We start from the raw sequence: 21,210 nt of genomic DNA, 5'->3' as shown, positions 1-21,210 counted from the left end.
TTGTCATATGCCGTGGGAGTGTCTGGTCGGGTGTGGTCCAGGTTCCTGTTGCCCGTCCCCTGGGGTGGAGTTGGCCAGCTCATCACCTGCTTCCAATTTCTGGGCCTCCATCTGGAGGGTTTTCAAGCCAGCGCTGCCTGCCACTCCTCGCCAGTTCGTCCTGCTACCACTAGTGGTAAACTAGCCTCCACTGTGTTTGGACTCTGTTTGTCTGGACCGTGGGTAAATGTGTTCTCCGTCTCCTGTGTTCTCCAGATACATCACCCGTCGTGCTCTGTTTCCACTCCGTTCTCCAGTCTGCCTAGAACCCTAGGACTACACACTCACCTTCTCCTCAGCCTGCCCTCCAGCCCGTACTTCAACGGTGGATCCCTCTCCCCTGGACACCCTGGAACCTGGACCAGCTTCCCCACATTCTCAGCCATCCCTGGGATGCTCCCACGGCAACCCCTCCTCTGCCTAATAGTCGGTGTTTTCAAGTAAGCACAAGACTCTCCACTAGTACCACTCACCTCAGCCCTTTAATTGTTTACCAGATCAGTAAAACCTCTTTCCTGTGTTTGCAGAAGTTCCCGCCCGTGTTCTCTTTGTGTTCCACGTCTGTTTTCCCGTCCTCTGGTCTCCTTCAGTTCCTGCGAATAGTTTCTGTTAGACCCAGCCTTGTTTAAGTACCTTTTTCCTTCAAATAAATTGTACATAGTTCGAGCAATTGAGTCTGCTCTCGAGTCCACTGCATCCTTGTTTGTGACAACAGTATTCTCTTTTTGAGCAAAGATGTTAATGGCATGGATATGTAACTGACTTTTTGCATGTCCTGAGAACCTGAAGATAGCCTTTTCCCTAAATTTCTAAAGCCTACACGGACAAAGGCTGGGTCACACTTGTTGACTGATTTGAATAAACTTTGGCACAGTGGAAAAAAAGCCCCCCTTGTACACTGTTATGCAACCAAGGAAAAGTTGTGAATCGTTATTGTTGAAACGACAACACACATTCAGCTCGCTTCTGCACTACTATAAACTTCGGCTTTGAGAGTTTTGAGAACGCTCTCGAAAACGCATACATTTCAAAACGGAGCTGTCCCGTCGCAGTGTGGACACTCTAAAACGTTGACTTTCTAAAACGATGACGCATTTTAGTCATATGATGCAGTCATGTGACCAATTAAACAAAGATAGCAGAGGGCATTATACAGCACTTGTTTTGATTGCTCTCAATTTTGACAGCACTAAAAAAAGATTAATATCAGTTTGTACATGCTCCAGATAGCTTTTCTTCAAATTCTTTAATTCTCACTCGCTTTTGCGCAGGACTGGAACGTTTTCAATGTGGACGCACAACTCTGTGAAAACGACTGAAAACGCTAGTGTGGACGCGGAGCATTTTCAGAAGAAAAGGCTGTTTTCAAATCTGTCCGGGCTAGTGTGGACGTAGCCTTAGGATCAGGTTGTGCAGGCTTTGTGCAGGTGATCATGTCTGAAACATCAAATTCTTCTCTGTCCCTGTCATCTGCGTGTGACTGGTTCCTGACATGGAGCTCATGTCCCTGATGTAAAAATGAGGAGAAAACTTGTCACTCTATGAAATGCCTCTGACTGTGAAAAGGTGCAGCTGTAAGGAAAACTGGAGAGGACCCCGCCTGGGAGCAGTGTCATGACCAAACATGGCGAGACTCTCCCATGCCCCTGACAATCTGCTCCTATATAAAGGAATAATACAATGTTTGTGTAAAAATCCATCATTCTACCCTTATCTGACTTCTACAGCACTCCAAACTTCTTAAAATGTATTTATTTTAAAAGCCAAGAAAACAAAATATAGAAAGAAAAAAATACAAAACTATTTCCTTCAAAGTAAATACTTCCAGTAGAATGAGCTGCCTTGGTGGAGATTTATGTTCTTGGAGGGCCTCTCGTCAATGACAGAAATTAAATTTAAAAAAAAGGAAAACTCATTAAATTAGTTAAACTCGGACAACATGCTGATTAAGTGCTTTTATTTCTGCTATGCAAAAGTAAACCTTTGACAAAGGGAGCACAAAATGTAAAATATATTATCTCTGAAATTGAAAAACTTCCAACAATATTTGCTTTAGAGACAAAAGTTCTACTGAAACATTTTCAGGGAGACAAAAGAAGAAGTGAAGAAGATATTACTCTGTCTGAAGACAAAATGTAACAAATCCAAGAGTCAGAATATATAATTAGTAAAGTTCAACAAAATGTAGCAGCAGCATCAGGGTTTTAAAATGAATCAATAAAAGTACAGAATTTAGTTCTTTGAGTGACTCAAATCTACTAACAGTTCACTTCCAGCCTGTTGCTCCACCAAAAGTCCACCACAGTGATACAAACTCACTGATCAGCTCTCTGACTCTGAAATCGATAAAATGTCAAACTTGTGTTCAATCAAATCTAAGGAAGACAGTGAGTCATGAATTTAAAAATAATCGCGTGACCCTCAATGATCTAATGATCATAAATTAAATGATCTCATTTAATAATAGTGACAGTACTGATTTTATCCAATTTGCTGAAAATGTCATGGTCCGGAGTCTGCGACTCCGTGTTTATGTTTAGCCTATTAGTATTCTGTGGTTTTGGTTACCTTGGGTGTTTGTACTCTTCTGTTTCATGGTTCATGTTCCTATGTTCTGTGTCCCCCAGTCTGTGTTAAGTTGGTGTGTTATGTCATTGCGTGTATGTGTTTCCTGTTTTATTGTGAAGGTCTGCGTCTTATGTGAGTGTTTTCAGTTTGCCTCCCTAGTCTTGTCACGATAATCACTCCCAGCTGTGTTCCCCACCTGTGTGTAATCTCCCTGTTTTCTCTGAGTGTATTTAAGTTGTGTCTTCTGTCATGGTAGTTGCTGGTTCGTCTGCGTTATTTCCCCTCCGCCATTCTGTGTTTATTCCTCCGGCTTCCTGGTCATTCTCCCTGCAAGGTACCCTCGCTCGTCTTCTGGTTTTGTGTTTAGTTTAGTTTTCCCAGTTTAGAGTTTTTTACCGTTCTGTTTCTCGCCACCCTTTATTGTTGTACTTCTCCGGTTGTAAATAAAGCTCACCCTCCACTTAAGCAGTCTGCATCTTGGGTCCGTTATTAATCCACACGGCCTGCCTCGGCACCCCGTGACAGAAAATAGTTTTCTTCAGTTTTCTCTGTCATTTTGTAAAACTATAAAGTGGAAAATGTTTAACTTTAAGGCGCTTTAAAGTGGTATGAAAACCATAATGTTGTAGAAAAATTAAGTGGGTTTAAATAACAGACATTCACAAAGGAACAATTTCAACACAAATGCGTCTAATTGGAGACTGTTGGTCAATATTATCATGAAGTGATTGATCCACTGATAGAAATCAGACTGATCCAAGTCTCTGCTGGAGTCAGTCAGATGATTTCCATAGAGGCACTTTGCATCAGCAGCACCATGCTCCAGTGCTCTGGGAGAGTTTATAGTCCTGAGAGTTGAACACTGGATGACTGACAGCTGTCCTTCATCACAACAGAAGCCACAGAAATCCTCCTCATCAAAAACATGACTTTGATCTGCGTCCTCATCTGGACTCTCCTCTGCTGCTGCTTCACAGGTAAAGTCCAGAGAATCAAACTCCTCTCCTCTATCAACATCTGTCCCTCTGAAATGAAGCCCACAAAACCATGAAGCTGCTTTATGTTTTTGTCTCTGTGTCCTCAGAGTCCAGAGGACAGATCACAGTGACTCAGCCTGGAGCAGTGAGCTCTGCTGTGGGAGGAACTGTGAGCATCAAGTGTACGACCAGTCAGGATGTTTATGTTTGGAGCAACTATCACTATTTAGCCTGGTACCAACAGAAAGATGGAGGAGTTCATAAACTGCTCATTTACTGGTCTAGCACTCGACAATCAGGGATTCCAGCTCGTTTTACAGGCAGTGGATCAAACACTGACTTCACTCTGACCATCAGTGGAGTCCAGGCTGAAGATACAGCAGTTTATTACTGTCAGAGTGAACACTACATCAGCAGTCAGTATGTGTTCACACAGTGAAAAACAGTCGTACAAAAACCTCCCTCAGTCAGACTGAACAGAAACTGAAGTGACTGCTGCAGCTGGAAGATACTGCAGAGACTGATACAGTTCACTGAGGACACACACACACACACACACACACACACGGACACACACACACACACACACACACACACACACACACACACACACACACACACACACACACACACACACACACACACACACACACTTGCTTCCAATCTAAAAATAGTTTCTTTTTCTCTTTTCCCTAAAAATTAAGTAAAAATCAGTCGACATGTTCAACAAGTCGAATAATTATAGAGAAAACTCATTGTGACCTTTGACCTCCATTCCATACTAGAACCACCATAATATCATCTATGATTTGTTAAATTTTAAGTTATCAGTAAAATAAGACCTTTATGTTAAAATATATGAAAATAAAATCAATAAATATCATACAGCTCAACATAAAAAATAAAGTTTAATTTAAATAATCTAAACATAAATTTGAGGCTCAAAAACAAACACTCTGTTTACACAGTGAAAATCTGTCGTACAAAAACCTCTCAGCTGAAGAGGAACTGATCTGAAGCAACAGCTGCAGAACAAACTAAAAGACTGGGAGGAACGATTACTTTAATATTTACTGTGGAATTTCATTTGTGTGCACTCACAGTTTAACATTCATAAACTTATTGAATACGTTGTTAGTAACATGAAAAAAGAAATGAAGCAGGCTGTTATAACAGTGTTTGTAGGGGATGTGTTCAGTGAAGATTTAGCCTCATTTGGATATTTCCAGCACAAACGAATCACTGTTACTGTTGTAAAAACCTAAAGTTATTTAGTCAGTTTCCAAAGTATTGATGTAGACAGAACAAAGAACTAAAATGTTTCTCTTTAAAATAATATCTTACTAATGCTTAAAAGTGTGACATTAATATAAAGTCCTACCTAAATCTGAAACCACTGAAAATAAGATGTGATCATCCTCCTGACAGACCGTGGTCTTTGTCTTGTGTTAAGAGGTTTAGTGAAGTGAGTTTCTCTCATTTTGCTGTGAACACTAGAAGAGATTAACTTCTATATAAGCTGATTAAAGCAGACCTGTAGTCTCTCATCTGCCTGCATTCCTGTGTTTGTTCTGTTAGTCTGTTCTTAACATCATGTCCACTGTCGAGCTCAATTCTGTCGTCATTATTTGAGTCCAGTTATTGTCTCGCTGCCTTCTGTGAGTTACTCAGCCTCTGTTTTGTGTGCTTTAACTCTCAGACTCCTGATCTCCACCTCATCCTGACAATTAGAGATCCTCAGCTAAGTCTCCACCTGCTTCACCTCTGCCACCACCAGCTTCTAGACTCTTCTCTGCTTTGGTGCTTCATCAGAGTTTCACTGTCAAATAGTTCATTAATCAAACTTCAGTAAATCTTCACTTGAACTTGATTTAAATGATCTCTGTTTAAACATACAGATGACACCCTGCTCTTTAATTTACTTATTAGGTTTTAGATCAGATTAAAATGTAGATCATAAAACAGCTTTGAGACTAGAAATTATGAAGAGCACACAGATAATCTATGGTTGACATGACCTCAACATCTTATAGAGAAATATTTAATATGTGGATTAAAAAATATATTTAACCATTTTCACTGCACATTACACTTGATGTGTCTGTTTACATTTTTATTTTGGTCTGTTTTACAAATATTACAAAATCTTAATTTTTTAATGTGCATTTATTAAACTCACAGAGTCAAAGAACATGTTTTCTTGGTACGTTTTTATTCTTTTAAGAGTTTGAAATATCAGCTTTACAACAGACACCAAAGGATGAAACTAGAGGAGATTGTTGCTCTGATTGTTGTCATTATGAGATGAAAACATGACTGTTTAATGAGTTTATTTTTTAAATCTGCAAACACAAAGGAACAAAGAGACAGAAGAAAATCAACATCAAAGACTCAGTGATTGACATCAGGACTGGGAACACTGGTCTCTCCTCAGTATCTCTGAGACCAGAGACTGGGAGCCCTGGGTGGCCTCACAGGTCACAGAGCCCACCTTCCCCCACTGGTCTGCAGTGAGCGTCAGGGTGCTGCTCCAGCTGTAGAGGCCGTCATTCTGCAGCACTCCAGGAGTCCTGCTCTCCTCCCCTCTGATGCTGCTGCTGCCACTGCTGTCGCTCGTCTTCCAGGACAGACTCCAGTCTGAGGGGAAGCCCTTGTTGGCCACACACATGAGCGTGGCCTTCCCCTGCTCCAGCTCCTTGTTGGAGGGACCCAGCACCTTCAGGGCGGGGCGGGTATCACCTAGGAAACACCAATCAGCTTAGAGGACAGGAACCACAATTTGATTTTCTCCGTTAAGAAGTTTCTGTCAGGTGTTTTTTCTGCTCCACCAGTCATTCACTCACACATTGTTTCACTTCCCTTTAAGAAACCTCTCATGCATATCAGCACAGAGAGAATCATCACACAGTTTGAGCTGAAATATGTTCAAACTACACTGGAAATAAAAGAAGCAGATGTGGAAACATTTACAGCAGAAGTTTGGCTTTAAAATGATTAGAAGTCTAAATCATGGACGACTGAAGACATTAGTGGACACAAGCACAGAGCAGCTACTCATTCATGTAGATTTGAAATGTTATTGAACAGCTCACATGATTTCAAACTAAATCTGAAACATCTGACACAATAAAAACATCAGAAAGCAAACTTTGACTCATCCAAACAGCAGCTGATGTGGTGGAAATTTACAAACTAATCATAAGATGATGAAGTTTACTCTTGTCTACATTTTACTGTGACAGAAATGTAGATTAAACAAGAGAAACTCGCAGAGCTCATCTGAATTAGTCCAGTAAAAAGGACAAACATCAAAAACTAAATTATTTTAAATAAAAAAAATACTTTTCTCTCATCTAAGCAGTCTAACAAATAATTATTAAATAAAATGATACCATATTTAATAATAAACACAGTTTAATTAACTTACTTCCAACATCCAGTCTGGTTCCTCCACCAAAAGTCCACCACAGTGATACAAACTCATTGAGGCGCCGTACAAAAACCTCTGACTGTAGAGAGACACGGCTCTCTGACTCTGTCAAACTGAACTAAACCTACAAGCCCTCAAAATACAACTTTATCATCAGAACCAGAAATAATAATTAATAATATGAAACATCCCAGATTTTCATTGGAAATTGTCCCGAGTGTCTGAATATTCATTTCCAAAGCTGACTTTGTTTCTTAGGACAAAATTTATGAATAAAATAATTAATCAGTTACACAAAAAGTTTCCTAGCCTTTCATATTAAATGAAATTAAAGAAAAGAAAATTGAATTGAAGAGAAAAAGGACATAGAAGTAACTTTGTTTTTGACTTACTTCCAACATCCAGTCTGGTTCCTCCACCGAACGTGTACCACAGTGATACAAACTCATTGAGGCGCCGTACAAAAACCTCTGACTGTAGAGAGACACGGCTCTCTGACTCTGAAACAAACAAACTCAACAAAATCATTCACTGTTTGTATCATTTATTAATATTATAATAGTGTAATTAAAGCAAATAAAGCCCATTACAACAATATTTAAAGAATCTGATTTCAAAATGTAGATTTTACAGCTTTCACATGTGAAAACATCTCTTGAAACCTGGCACTTATTTTTTCACAGCTCTAAACACTGAAACTAATTCTCAGCCTAAAATGCTTCAAAAACACTTCAGATTCATGTAGTTATGTTTTGAATTTCACAAAAATATTAAGTTCTGGAAAGTGTACCAGCATTTTTTTCTATAATTTTTTTTTAATTTCCGAAGGAACATGTCCATTGTTAAGACGCTGCCTACACATACAGGGTTTTTTTTAATGAGTTTTTATTTCTATTTTGGAATTCTGTCTACAAATAATGGTGTTTTAGGAAGTTTTGAAAATCCCTTCCAGGTAGAGAAGACGGTGCTCTGTGCTGTTCTCACTGTGAAGGCTTCTAACTGGTAAACATTACCATTCAATTCGGGTTTTATCACCATGTGTTGCTTTGGTTCACTTTTGACATGTTTCACACACACACACACGTTTTCAAACGACTTCACTGACATTTATTCGTGAACACTTAAATGAACTCCAGTAAATGTTTCCCCATCACTGCTTTTCTCAGTTGCTTTGGTGAAAGTCTTACATCAGGAACGTCATTCTCACCACTCTTAATGCAGCTCTCAAAATATGTAAGGCCTTTTTCACCACACAGACTCATCTATGCAAAAGACACTTCATAAAACACTTTCACCGTCGTTTTAAGACATCAAAACAGGTTTTTTTGTTTTGTTATTTTTCTCAAAACCTCACCTACTTTGGAAAGAGTACTGCAAAAAATGTAGGCCTAATGTCACAAGGGGCCAAAGGCCTGTACGCAACTGGACTCAAGTGCTGGACCACATGTGGAGACGGTTGAGTTTGCTTCACACAAATCTTTATTTGGCACAAAAACACAGAGTTATACTTGACGTGGGATTCCTGACAAGAAAACGTAGCGTGGTGGCCTAAGGTGGCGTGGTGATCAAGAGGGAGAGAGGAAAAGGGGGTTAGTGGGTTCTCAGACTTCTCCAGGTGTGATTGAATTTTAAAGAGGAGTATGGCTTATGTTGCAGGTGGAGTTGGTGGTACTTTGAGGGGAGTAGGTGAAGGTCCAGGTGAGCTGAACATAGTTGAAATGGGGCTGACCTGAGCTCCAAGTGATCCTGTGAGAAGCAGTGGGAAGAGGGCAGCAGGTGTGATATTGAAACCCTTCCCAGGAGACGGAGCATGAAACTGCAGTGAGTATGGCCGAGTGCATAGACTTGGGCAAGGAGCATGAAGCATGGTAGCCTGTTAGCACCGAGGGTAAGTTGGCAAACTAGCAGTGAAGAGACGGCAACGCTGGTCTTGAATATCCTGAGTAGGTTGCTCCAGATTGGCTCCATGTGAGGAGATGACGGCTCTGCCCAGGGGCAGACACAGGAGAACATGGTGGAAATTTACCAGCAGCTCACCCGGACTGTGACAGCTAATGAGAAGTTTAAAACTGTTTTCAGAAACAAAAATCACGTCTGATGTTTTTTTGTATTTTTTTAACCTTACAAAACTGATGAAATGGAGAAAAGCAAAATAATACTCATTAAACTATATGTGTGTTCTGTTCACATCATCGACACATTCTCAGCCTGGCTGGGGGGCTTCTTTGCCCAGCCTGGAGGCTCCCGGTGCAGACGGCTCCCTGTGATAGTGTTTCCTCACCCGGCTCATGTAAAGATTGATTGATTACTACAGTGCCGTGATCTTCCTCGTGCTGTGTTTGTTTTGTTAGATTCTTCCCAGTTTAGGTTTTGTGGAGTTTTCTGTTCAGCAATAAAAGCTGCCATTTTGAGTTCAGTCCTGTTTCCAGTGAGTTTGAGTTTGGGTCCAATTCCTGCCTGGACACAGCCCGATCACGACAGTTGTGAGCTGTGAGTTGTGGATCAACAAAGTAACAAATCCCTTTATTAGTGTAGAAACAACAGCAGTGTGTATGTGTGTATAAAACAACGAGAAAGGCTAATTTGATTGGGGAAAAGCATCACTGATGTGAGAACTGCAGCAAAGCGACTGAGAGAAACTGTAATATATGTTTGAGGTGGATGGTACTGGAGGAAATCATGTTGTATCATGATGTTTGAACCATATTTAATTTTGGATCACAGCCATCTGAATGGTGTCCTACAGCAATATTTTAAAATTGACATTGAACTTATTTTAAATATAATCAGTTAGTAGTTCTTCAAACCCATCAGGATCTGCATGGCGTACAGAATGTTGTAAAAACATGTAGTGAAGTCCAGACCTTTACTTTTTCACATTGTGCCTCTAAACTTGGTCAGATGATTTCCATAGAGAGGCACTTTGCATCAGCAGCACCATGCTCCAGTGCTCTGGGAGAGTTTATAGTCCTGAGAGTTGAACACTGGATGACTGACAGCTGTCCTTCATCACAACAGAAGCCACAGAAATCCTCCTCATCAAAAACATGACTTTGATCTGCGTCCTCATCTGGACTCTCCTCTGCTGCTGCTTCACAGGTAAAGTCCAGAGAATCAAACTCCTCTCCTCTATCAACATCTGTCCCTCTGAAATGAAGCCCACAAAACCATGAAGCTGCTTTATGTTTTTGTCTCTGTGTCCTCAGAGTCCAGAGGACAGATCACAGTGACTCAGCCTGGAGCAGTGAGCTCTGCTGTGGGAGGAACTGTGAGCATCAAGTGTACGACCAGTCAGAATGTTTATGGCAACAACTGTTTAGCCTGGTACCAACAGAAAGATGGAGGAGTTCCTAAACTGCTCATTTACTATGCTAGCACTCGAGTATCAGGGATTCCAGCTCGTTTTACAGGCAGTGGATCAAACTCTGACTTCACTCTGACCATCAGTGGAGTCCAGGCTGAAGATGCAGCAGTTTATTACTGTCAGAGTTATCACTACATCAACAGTCAAGATGTGTTCACACAGTGAAAAACAGTCGTACAAAAACCTCCCTCAGTCAGACTGAACAGAAACTGAAGTGACTGCTGCAGCTGGAAGATACTGCAGAGACTGATACAGTTCACTGAGGACACACACACACACACACACACACACACACACACACACACACACACACACACACACACACACACACACACACACACAGCATTAACATTGAGTGTATTGCTGTAAATTAAAAGACCACCAAATACTTTGAACACACAGAAAACATCAGTAGATAAATTAAGTATTTATTAATTAGCTGCTGTAGAAATTTAAATAGTAAACTTTTGAATCCAGCATTCGTTTCCTCTTTCCCATCATTGCTTAGACTCCACTTTGTTAATTGCTTTATCAGAGCATAACTTTGAAATCTTTAAATGATTTTATTAGTTTGAATCTTAAGTCTTAAATTTTAAAGCAACATGAATAAATAAGGAGCTACAGAAAAACCACATTACTGCTCACAGACGTTCCTACATGATAGAGAACAAATAAGTTTAGAGTTCAGAGTTATCTCAGCACAGATGTGTTTACACATTTTAATATTATTTTACCTCAGACTGAATAAGAGCTGAGCTGACTGCTGCAGAGACTGATGGATTTCCTCCAGATTTACCTTAAACAGCATCATAACCACTCATAACAACACTATTAATAGAAGCAGTAATAAACATGCATTTCACTCTTTATACAATGTAATCAGAGTATACAATGAATGCATTGTAACTGTATTTGGTATCAATAAACACAGATTTGTGTGTGATTGTGATTCATGACTTCAACTTGGAAGCTGATCTTCTCTGAGCTGAAGACTCTGCCTCTCATTCCACTTTTCAAAGTCGTGCCAGGTGGTCCTTGGGCACTGTTCTCGGCTCGTGCTAGGACATCCGACTGATGCCTGTTGCCTCTGGTTCTCTGAGACTCTCACCCTCTGGGTGCCCCATCTGGGGCCTTCCTCCTTCTCCTGCTGTGGCCTCCTGGATCTCCTGGATCTATCGCTGTCTGACTGTCACGGACCCGGCTCTGGAGGTTACTCAGGGGTCCGTGAGCAGTGGTTATTATTATTGTTGTTATTATTATTATTATGACTATTATTTGGGGTCTGTCGTCTACTGTTCTGTCCACGTTTGTATGTATGTGTCTGCTTCTCTCTCTCTCTCCCCCCGTCCTCGGGGCTGTTGACGGAAGCGTGCGTCGTGGAAGAGGCGTGTCCGGGCGACTGTCGTCATCGGGAGTCCCTCTTTGCTGTTGCAGCTGATTACCTGACCAGCTGGTGGTGATCATCCCTCCCAGCTAGGAAGAGGTATTTAACCTGGACTCGCGGCGACAGTCGACGTGGGATTATTACTCTTGACCGGTATAGTCGGCTAGCGTGTGTGGCTTATTGTGGTTTTTCCTTCTTCCTCCAGGAAAGTCGGGCGAAGAAGCGAGTTGGGGAGCACACAAACTAAGGGAGCTACAGCACGGGACGCACTGGGAGCAAGGGATGAGCACCATTGGCAAATTACATCTCTGAGTTAATTGTTGGACTTACCTGTCTATTCACTGTAAATAAAGTGCACTGTGGCATCGCAGAGTCCTGCGTTTTGGGTCCTACTTTCCTCATCCCCACGGTCTGCCAGCCAGACCGTGACACTGCCTCTGACACCCAGGAGGGCATTATTGCACCTCCCTGCCCTCATTATTGTCTACCTTTTGTGACAATGACACACACCACAAAAAGATTGTTAATTTATGTATCTGTGCATTTTCATATCTTTGTGTTCCAGGTGCTGTATGTTTTTGTTCCCTTTGTTTTTTCTTACAGGTGCAGCAGTTGGTGACACATTGTTGGACAACACGACAACAGGCAGAGGAAACAAGAGGAACCATAGAGAACTTATAGAGCTGATCTTGCAACATGTTTTTGGCACCACAGTGCATTCAGATCATAATTCAGATTGCATAAACTGCCAGACATGACAGGATTAAACAACATATATTAATAACATGTTTCTGTACAGGAGTATTTGAGTAAAGTAGCTCAGAGGTAAGGCAGGACAAAACCATTTAAAAATTTAAAAAGAAACACAAAAACATCAAATTACCAGGACAATGTCTCTGTTTCCCATTTTAATATCATGATTCAAACAGGAATTAAATGCAATTTGTAAACATTTAGATATAAAATTAACTAAACTGAAGCAAAGTGGTAAAAAGTAAAATATTTATAGCTTTCAGGCTCTCGGACGCTAAAAGTTTAAATACACTGATATCCTGGAAAGATGAAATGGATATGGATATCGTGAATAATTAAATGAAGTGCTCACTCAGGTTAAAACACCATCACATGAGACACATCACACTTCTACATCTGGCTGGCTCTGTGTATACTAATGTTTGTTATTCAATGTCCTGTCATGTTTGCTGTATGGCAGGCAGCATGAAGGTTCCTGGATTCAGGATTCTTACACGGAAACAAATTTAAAGCTTTATTTGTTGGGAAATAATGCACAAAATAAACATTTACGAAAAACAAACCAAAACTTGAACATGGAAAATAAGAACTAGACTCTGCGGGACTAGAGACAGAAACACTAGGAAATAAGGAGCATGGAACTAGGAATGATGGACAGAAACATGGAGAAACTTACAGCACATGGGACAACACGACAACAGGCAGAGGAAACACACAAGGGAATGACACACAGGAGGAGAGCACAGATGGAAATAATCACACATAAGGAGACCAAGGGGAAGCAAAACTGAAAACTGAACACAGGACAAGGACTATCAGAAGAAAACAGGAAGCATGACGAATATGTAGATGCAGAAAAGACACTGTGACTGGGGGAACAAAAACAGAGACAGACACTAGACACTGAGACATGGAGACATGACTGCCTGTGCAACAGAGGGAACAATAAACATGGAGACAAGAGCTTATACACAGGCTTGAGATGGACACTGAGGGAGGGAGAACTAGGATCACTAAGAACTTAAGAAAAAAAGATAACCAAAACCATGAATAAAAGTAATCAAAGAATATAAATTAACAACACAGACAAAACACTGGGTCACAGATCCAGCACTGTGACATGTCCGCTTCTAAACAGGACTTTTTTTACATACTTAGCATGCTAAAACAAAAACAGAAGGACAAAGTATTGTTTAAAATACTCATTTAAAATTGATTTATTTCCAGACATCCAGTCTGGATCCTGAAAGAAAAGAGTTTGTATCATCATGATTGAGCTAAAACCTCTGAGTGTAAAGAAACACAGCTTTCTTCTTAATCGTACAGTTTGGTTGTCTGAAATCAAAAATGAAAAAACTGTAATAAATAAATGCAAAATAAGAAGGCATTTTACTATTTTGGTGTTATATCCACATTATCACATGCTGATGATCTGACAATAATGATAATAATGAAACTATACATGCATCCCATCCTATTCCAGCTGTCTTAAGGTCAGAGGCAGGGTACACCCTGGACAAGTCAAATAGTGAAACTAATAAAGACTTTAACAAAAAGAATGAATAATTCAAATAATGTCACGATCTGCAGCAGCAGATTGTGTGGAGCGGAGAGTGAGAGGACCCAAAATCAGACACGTGGAAACAGGATGGAATTTACCAGAAAGCGAGGCGTTCATTGAGACTGCATGAAAAATACAAAGCAAAGGAAAAACAGGACTAAGACACAAATACCTAAACTGGGCAAAAACCAACACTGTGAATGTCGTGCATGAAGCATGAAACATGAAAGCTGTAACTTCAATAACTCTGATATTCTTTATTATTAACTGGGAGAAAAAGTGCCGACTCAGTCTTTTGTTCCAGGACAGACTGTCTCTGTCAGATGTAAAACCAGCAAGCGTCCTCCTGACAGACCGTGGTCTTTTTCTTGTGTTAAGAGGTTTAGTGAAGTGAGTTTCTCTCATTTTGCTGTGAACACCAGAAGAGATTAACTTCTATATAAGTTGATTAAAGCAGACCTGTAGTCTCTCATCTGCCTGCATTCCTGTGTTTGTTCTGTTAGTCTGTTCTTAACATCATGTCCACTGTCGAGCTCAATTCTGTCGTCATTATTTGAGTCCAGTTATTGTCTCGCTGCCTTCTGTGAGTTACTCAGCCTCTGTTTTGTGTGCTTTAACTCTCAGACTCCTGATCTCCACCTCATCCTGACAATTAGAGATCCTCAGCTAAGTCTCCACCTGCTTCACCTCTGCCACCACCAGCTTCTAGACTCACCTCTGCTTTGGTGCTTCATCACAGTTTCACTGTCAAATAGTTCATTAATCAAACTTCAGTAAATCTTCACTTAAACTTGATTTAAATGATCTCTGTTTAATCATACAGATGACACCCTGCTCTTTAATTTTACTTATTAGGTTTTAGATCAGATTAAAATGTAGATCATAAAGCAGCTTTGAGAGTAGAAATTATGAAGAGCACACAGATAATCTATGGTTGACATGACCTCAACAGCTTATAGAGAAATATTTAATATGTGGATTAAAAAATATATTTAACCATTTTCACTGCACATTACACTTGATGTGTTCTGTTGACGTTTTTTCTTTTGGTCTGGTTTAATAAATGTTACAAAATCTTTATTTTTTAATGTGCATTTATTAAACTCACAGAGTCAAAGAACATGTTTCCTCGGTACGTTTTTATTCTTTTAAGAGTTTGAAATATCAGCTTTACAACAGACACCAAAGGATGAAACTAGAGGAGATTGTTGCTCTGATTGTTGTCATTATGAGATGAAAACATGACTGTTTAATGAGTTTATTTTTTAAATCTGCAAACACAAAGGAACAAAGAGACAGAAGAAAATCAACATCAAAGACTCAGTGATTGACATCAGGACTGGGAACACTGGTCTCTCCTCAGTATCTCTGAGACCAGAGACTGGGAGCCCTGGGTGGTCTCACAGGTCACAGAGCCCACCTTCCCCCACTGGTCTGCAGTGAGCGTCAGGGTGCTGCTCCAGCTGTAGAGGCCGTCATTCTGCAGCACTCCAGGAGTCCTGCTCTCCTCCCCTCTGATGCTGCTGCTGCCACTGCTGTCGCTCGTCTTCCAGGACAGACTCCAGTCTGAGGGGAAGCCCTTGTTGGCCACACACATGAGCGTGGCCTTCCCCTGCTCCAGCTCCTTGTTGGAGGGACCCAGCACCTTCAGGGCGGGGCGGGTATCACCTAGGAAACACCAATCAGCTTAGAGGACAGGAACCACAATTTGATTTTCTCCGTTAAGAAGTTTCTGTCAGGTGTTTTTTCTGCTCCACCAGTCATTCACTCACACATTGTTTCACTTCCCTTTAAGAAACCTCTCATGCATATCAGCACAGAGAGAATCATCACACAGTTTGAGCTGAAATATGTTCAAACTACACTGGAAATAAAAGAAGCAGATGTGGAAACATTTACAGCAGAAGTTTGGCTTTAAAATGATTAGAAGTCTAAATCATGGACGACTGAAGAAATGAGTGGACACAAGCACAGAGCAGCTACTCATTCATGTAGATTTGAAATGTTATTGAACAGCTCACATGATTTCAAACTAAATCTGAAACATCTGACACAATAAAAACATCAGAAAGCAAACTTTGACTCATCCAAACAGCAGCTGATGTGGTGGAAATTTACAAACTAATCATAAGATGATGAAGTTTACTCTTGTCTACATATATTTTACTGTGACAGAAATGTAGATTAAACAAGAGAAACTCGCAGAGCTCATCTGAATTAGTCCAGTAAAAAGGACAAACATCAAAAACTAAATTATTTTCAATAAAAAAAATACTTTTGTCTCATCTAAGCAGTCTAACAAATAATTATTAAATAAAATGATACAATATTTAATAATAAACACAGTTTAATTAACTTACTTCCAACATCCAGTCTGGTTCCTCCACCAAAAGTCCACCACAGTGATACAAACTCATTGAGGCGCCGTACAAAAACCTCTGACTGTAGAGAGACACGGCTCTCTGACTCTAACAGACTGAACTAAACCTACAAGCCCTCAAAATACAACTTTATCATCAGAACCAGAAATAATAATTAATACTATGAAACATCCCAGATTTTCTTTGGAAATTCTCCTGAGTGTCTGAATAGTCATTTCCAAAGCTGACTTTGTTTCTTAGGACAAAATTTATGAATAAAATAATTAATCAGTTACACAAAAAGTTTCCTAGCCTTTCATATTAAATGAAATTAAAGAAAAGAAAATTACATTAAAGAGAAAAAGGACATAGAAGTAACTTTGTTTTTATCTTACTTCCAACATCCAGTCTGGTTCCTCCACCGAACGTGTACCACAGTGATACAAACTCATTGAGGCGCCGTACAAAAACCTCTGACTGTAGAGAGACACGGCTCTCTGACTCTGAAACAAACAAACTCAACAAAATCATTCACTGTTTGTATCATTTAATAATATTATAATAGTGTAATTAAAGCAAATAAAGCCCATTACAACAATATTTAAAGAATCTGATTTCAAAATGTAGATTTTACAGCTTTCACATGTGAAAACATCTCTTGAAACCTGACACTTATTTTTTCACAGCTCTAAACACTGAAACTAATTCTCAGCCTAAAACGCTTCAAAAACACTTCAGATTCATGTAGTTATGTTTTGAATTTCACAAAAATATTAAGTTCTGGAAAGTGTACCAGCATTTTTTTCTATAATATTTTTTTTTAATTTCCGAAGGAACATGTCCATTGTTACGACGCTGCCTACACATACAGGGTTTTTTTAATGAGTTTTTATTTCTATTTTGGAATTCTGTCTACAAATAATGGTGTTTTAGGAAGCTTTGAAAATTCCTTCCAGGTAGAGAAGACTGTGCTCTGTGCTGTTCTCACTGTGAAGGCTTCTAACTGGTAAACATTACCATTCAATTCGGGTTTTATCACCATGTGTTGCTTTGGTTCACTTTTGACATGTTTCACACACACACACGTTTTCAAACGACTTCACTGACATTTATTCGTGAACACTTAAATGAACTCCAGTAAATGTTTCCCCATCACTGCTTTTCTCAGTTGCTTTGGTGAAAGTCTTACATCAGGAACGTCATTCTCACCACTCTTAATGCAGCTCTCCAAATATGTAAGGCCTTTTTCACCACACAGACTCATCTATGCAAAAGACACTTCATAAAACACTTTCACCGTCGTTTTAAGACATCAAAACAGGTTTTTTTGTTTTGTTATTTTTCTCAAAACCTCACCTACTTTGGAAAGAGTACTGCAAAAAATGTAGGCCTAATGTCACAAGGGGCCAAAGGCCTGTACGCAACTGGACTCAAGTGCTGGACCACATGTGGAGACGGTTGAGTTTGCTTCACACAAATCTTTATTTGGCACAAAAACACAGAGTTATACTTGACGTGGGATTCCTGACAAGAAAACGTAGCGTGGTGGCCTAAGGTGGCGTGGTGATCAAGAGGGAGAGAGGAAAAGGGGGTTAGTGGGTTCACAGACTTCTCCAGGTGTGGTTGAATTTTAAAGAGGAGTATGGCTTATGTTGCAGGTGGAGTTGGTGGTACTTTGAGGGGAGTAGGTGAAGGTCCAGCTGAGCTGAATAGATTTAAGATGAGCTGACCTGAGCTCCAAGGGATCCTGTGAGAAGCAGTGGGAAGAGGGCAGCAGGTGTGATATTGAAATCCTTCCCAGGAGACGGAGCATGAAACTGCAGTGAGTATGGCCGAGTGCATAGACTTGGGCAAGGAGCATGAAGCATGGTAGCCTGTTAGCACCGAGGGTAAGTTGGCAAACTAGCAGTGAAGAGACGGCAACGCTGGTCTTGAATATCCTGAGTAGGTTGCTCCAGATTGGCTCCATGTGAGGAGATGACGGCTCTGCCCAGGGGCAGACACAGGAGAACATGGTGGAAATTTACCAGCAGCTCACCCGGACTGTGACAGCTAATGAGAAGTTTAAAACTGTTTTCAGAAACAAAAATCAAGTCTGATGTTTTTTTGTATTTTTTGTATTTTTTTTTTCTTACCAAGTGGATCATCATGGCCTTGCCATATAGGTCCATTTGATTGACCTTTATTATAATTATGAATTTATTTTATTTTCAGTTACAAACGGGACAGACATGACAGGGAGAAAGAATGAAAGAAAGAGAGGGAGAGAAAGAAAGAAAACCAAAGGGGAGAAGAGACTGTGAGAAGGGGGGGAAGAGAGAAAAAAAAAACAAACAAACAGAAAAAACAAAACTCCTGGGTCACCTGTATGGAGAAAAAAAACCAGAGGAGACAGCAAACAACAGAGAGCAACATAATAAGAAAAAAAAAAAGCACCATCACAATAAACTAGCTAGCCGTAGATATCAATAGTTACTAAATAATAAACGATATTGTGCAGCACGCAAGATAGACAGCGCACAGTGTGCTTTGAGGCAGCAGCCAAGAAAGCTGTAGTCCGCGTCTGTGAATACCCATGTGTACACCTGTGTGCATACCTGTGTGGATCAGCATGCTTGCATTCCAAAGGTTTCTCCATGTAATGATCTGCTAGGGAGTGTGGGGAGCCACAGCCCTGTCCTTTATGGTATCAAGCAGGTATGGAGGAGATCAAAACTCCAGACATCCAGAGGCCCCCAGAACACAAGAGACCAAGGAAGACCCACAGAGGGGCAGCCGCGCCACTGTCCCAGTAAGAGCTAAGGAGAGTCCCAGATGAGGGCTCATTCAGCAAAACTTACAAAACTGATGAAATGGAGAAAAGCAAAATAATACTCATTAAACTATATGTGTGTTCTGTTCACATCATCGACACATTCTCAGCCTGGCTGGGGGGCTTCTTTGCCCAGCCTGGAGGCTCCCGGTGCAGACGGCTCCCTGTGATAGTGTTTCCTCACCTGGCTCATGTAAAGATTGATTGATTGATTGATTGTTTACTACAGTGCCGTGATCTTCCTCGTGCTGTGTGTGTTTTGTTAGATTCTTCCCAGTTTAGGTTTTGTGGAGTTTTCTGTTCAGCAATAAAAGCTGCCATTTTGAGTTCAGTCCTGTTTCCAGTGAGTTTGAGTTTGGGTCCAATTCCTGCCTGGACACAGCCCGATCACGACAGTTGTGAGCTGTGAGTTGTGGATCAATGAAGTAACAAATCCCTTTATTAGTGTAGAAACAACAGCAGTGTGTATGTGTGTATAAAACAACGAGAAAGGCTAATTTGATTGGGGAAAAGCATCACTGATGTGAGAACTGCAGCAAAGCGACTGAGAGAAACTGTAATATATGTTGGAGGTGGATGGTACTGGAGGAAATCATGTTGTATCATGATGTTTGAACCATATTTAATTTTGGATCACAGCCATCTGAACGGTGTCCTACAGCAATATTTTAAAATTGACATTGAACTTATTTTAAAAATAATCAATTAGTAGTTCTTCAAACGCATCAGGATCTGCGTGGCGTACAGAATGTTGTAAAAACATGTAGTGAAGTCCAGACCTTTACTTTTTCACATTGTGCCTCTAAACTTGGTCAGATGATTTCCATAGAGAGGCACTTTGCATCAGCAGCACCATGCTCCAGTGCTCTGGGAGAGTTTATAGTCCTGAGAGTTGAACACTGGATGACTGACAGCTGTCCTTCATCACAACAGAAGCCACAGAAATCCTCCTCATCAAAAACATGACTTTGATCTGCGTCCTCATCTGGACTCTCCTCTGCTGCTGCTTCACAGGTAAAGTCCAGAGAATCAAACTCCTCTCCTCTATCAACATATGTCCCTCTGAAATGAAGCCCACAAAACCATGAAGCTGCTTTATGTTTTTGTCTCTGTGTCCTCAGAGTCCAGAGGACAGATCACAGTGACTCAGCCTGGAGCAGTGAGCTCTGCTGTGGGAGGAACTGTGAGCATCAAGTGTACGACCAGTCAGGATGTTAATGGCAACTATTTATCCTGGTACCAACAGAAAGATGGAGGAGTTCCTAAACTGCTCATTTACTATGCTAGCAATCGACAATCAGGGATTCCAGCTCGTTTTACAGGCAGTGGATCAAACTCTGACTTCACTCTGACCATCAGTGGAGTCCAGGCTGAAGATGCAGCAGTTTATTACTGTATGGGTGAATTCTATGCTAACAGTCAGTATTCGTTCACACAGTGAAAAACAGTCGTACAAAAACCTCCCTCAGTCAGACCGAACAGAAACTGAAGTGACTGCTGCAGCTGGAAGATACTGCAGAGACTGATACAGTTCACTGAGGACACACACACACACACACACACACACACACAGCTTTTCAGGCAACTTTCACAAAATGCAATGATATCCAAATCTCATAATCATATCAATTTAAACCAGGACTTTTTGTTTTCTAATAAATAAATATTAGTGTTTTTATTTTTTTTATTTTTTGATGAAGTCAAAAATATTTAAAGTCTTGTAAAAACAATGAGTCTCCAAACACTTTTCAGATGGCTGATCCCCAATCAAATAGCAATAATGCTAATACTGATATCAAAAATATTCATTAAAGTCAGAAAATAGTTTGTATTCAGTCTGAAAATGTACAAATTGCAACATTACTTCATTGTTTACTTTGATGCTGTTTATTAGTTGTATCTCAATACTGGTACGGCCTTTTTGACAACATGTAACCCTGGTTAACATAGCTAACAACAAAT

At 40.4% G+C, this 21,210-nt stretch overlaps 3 gene segments (V, D, J or C); all 3 read left to right on the top strand.

The window, feature by feature from the left end:
- Window positions 1–3,532: 3,532 nt before the first annotated feature.
- On the top strand, window positions 3,533–4,023 carry LOC308384480 (Ig kappa chain V region 120-like). The segment is given in 2 exons: window positions 3,533–3,584; window positions 3,692–4,023.
- Window positions 4,024–10,061: 6,038 nt separating this feature from the next.
- On the top strand, window positions 10,062–10,543 carry LOC308384479 (Ig kappa chain V region K-25-like). The segment is given in 2 exons: window positions 10,062–10,113; window positions 10,221–10,543.
- Window positions 10,544–20,210: 9,667 nt separating this feature from the next.
- On the top strand, window positions 20,211–20,689 carry LOC308384478 (Ig kappa chain V region 120-like). The segment is given in 2 exons: window positions 20,211–20,262; window positions 20,370–20,689.
- Window positions 20,690–21,210: the final 521 nt, after the last annotated feature.

Source organism: Rhamphochromis sp. 'chilingali' (assembly GCF_963969265.1).
Source record: "Rhamphochromis sp. 'chilingali' genome assembly, chromosome: 17".
Lineage (NCBI taxonomy): Eukaryota > Metazoa > Chordata > Actinopteri > Cichliformes > Cichlidae > Rhamphochromis > Rhamphochromis sp. 'chilingali'.
Note: the sequence above shows the minus strand (reverse complement) of the source record. Positions and strands in the feature narration are given on the sequence as shown.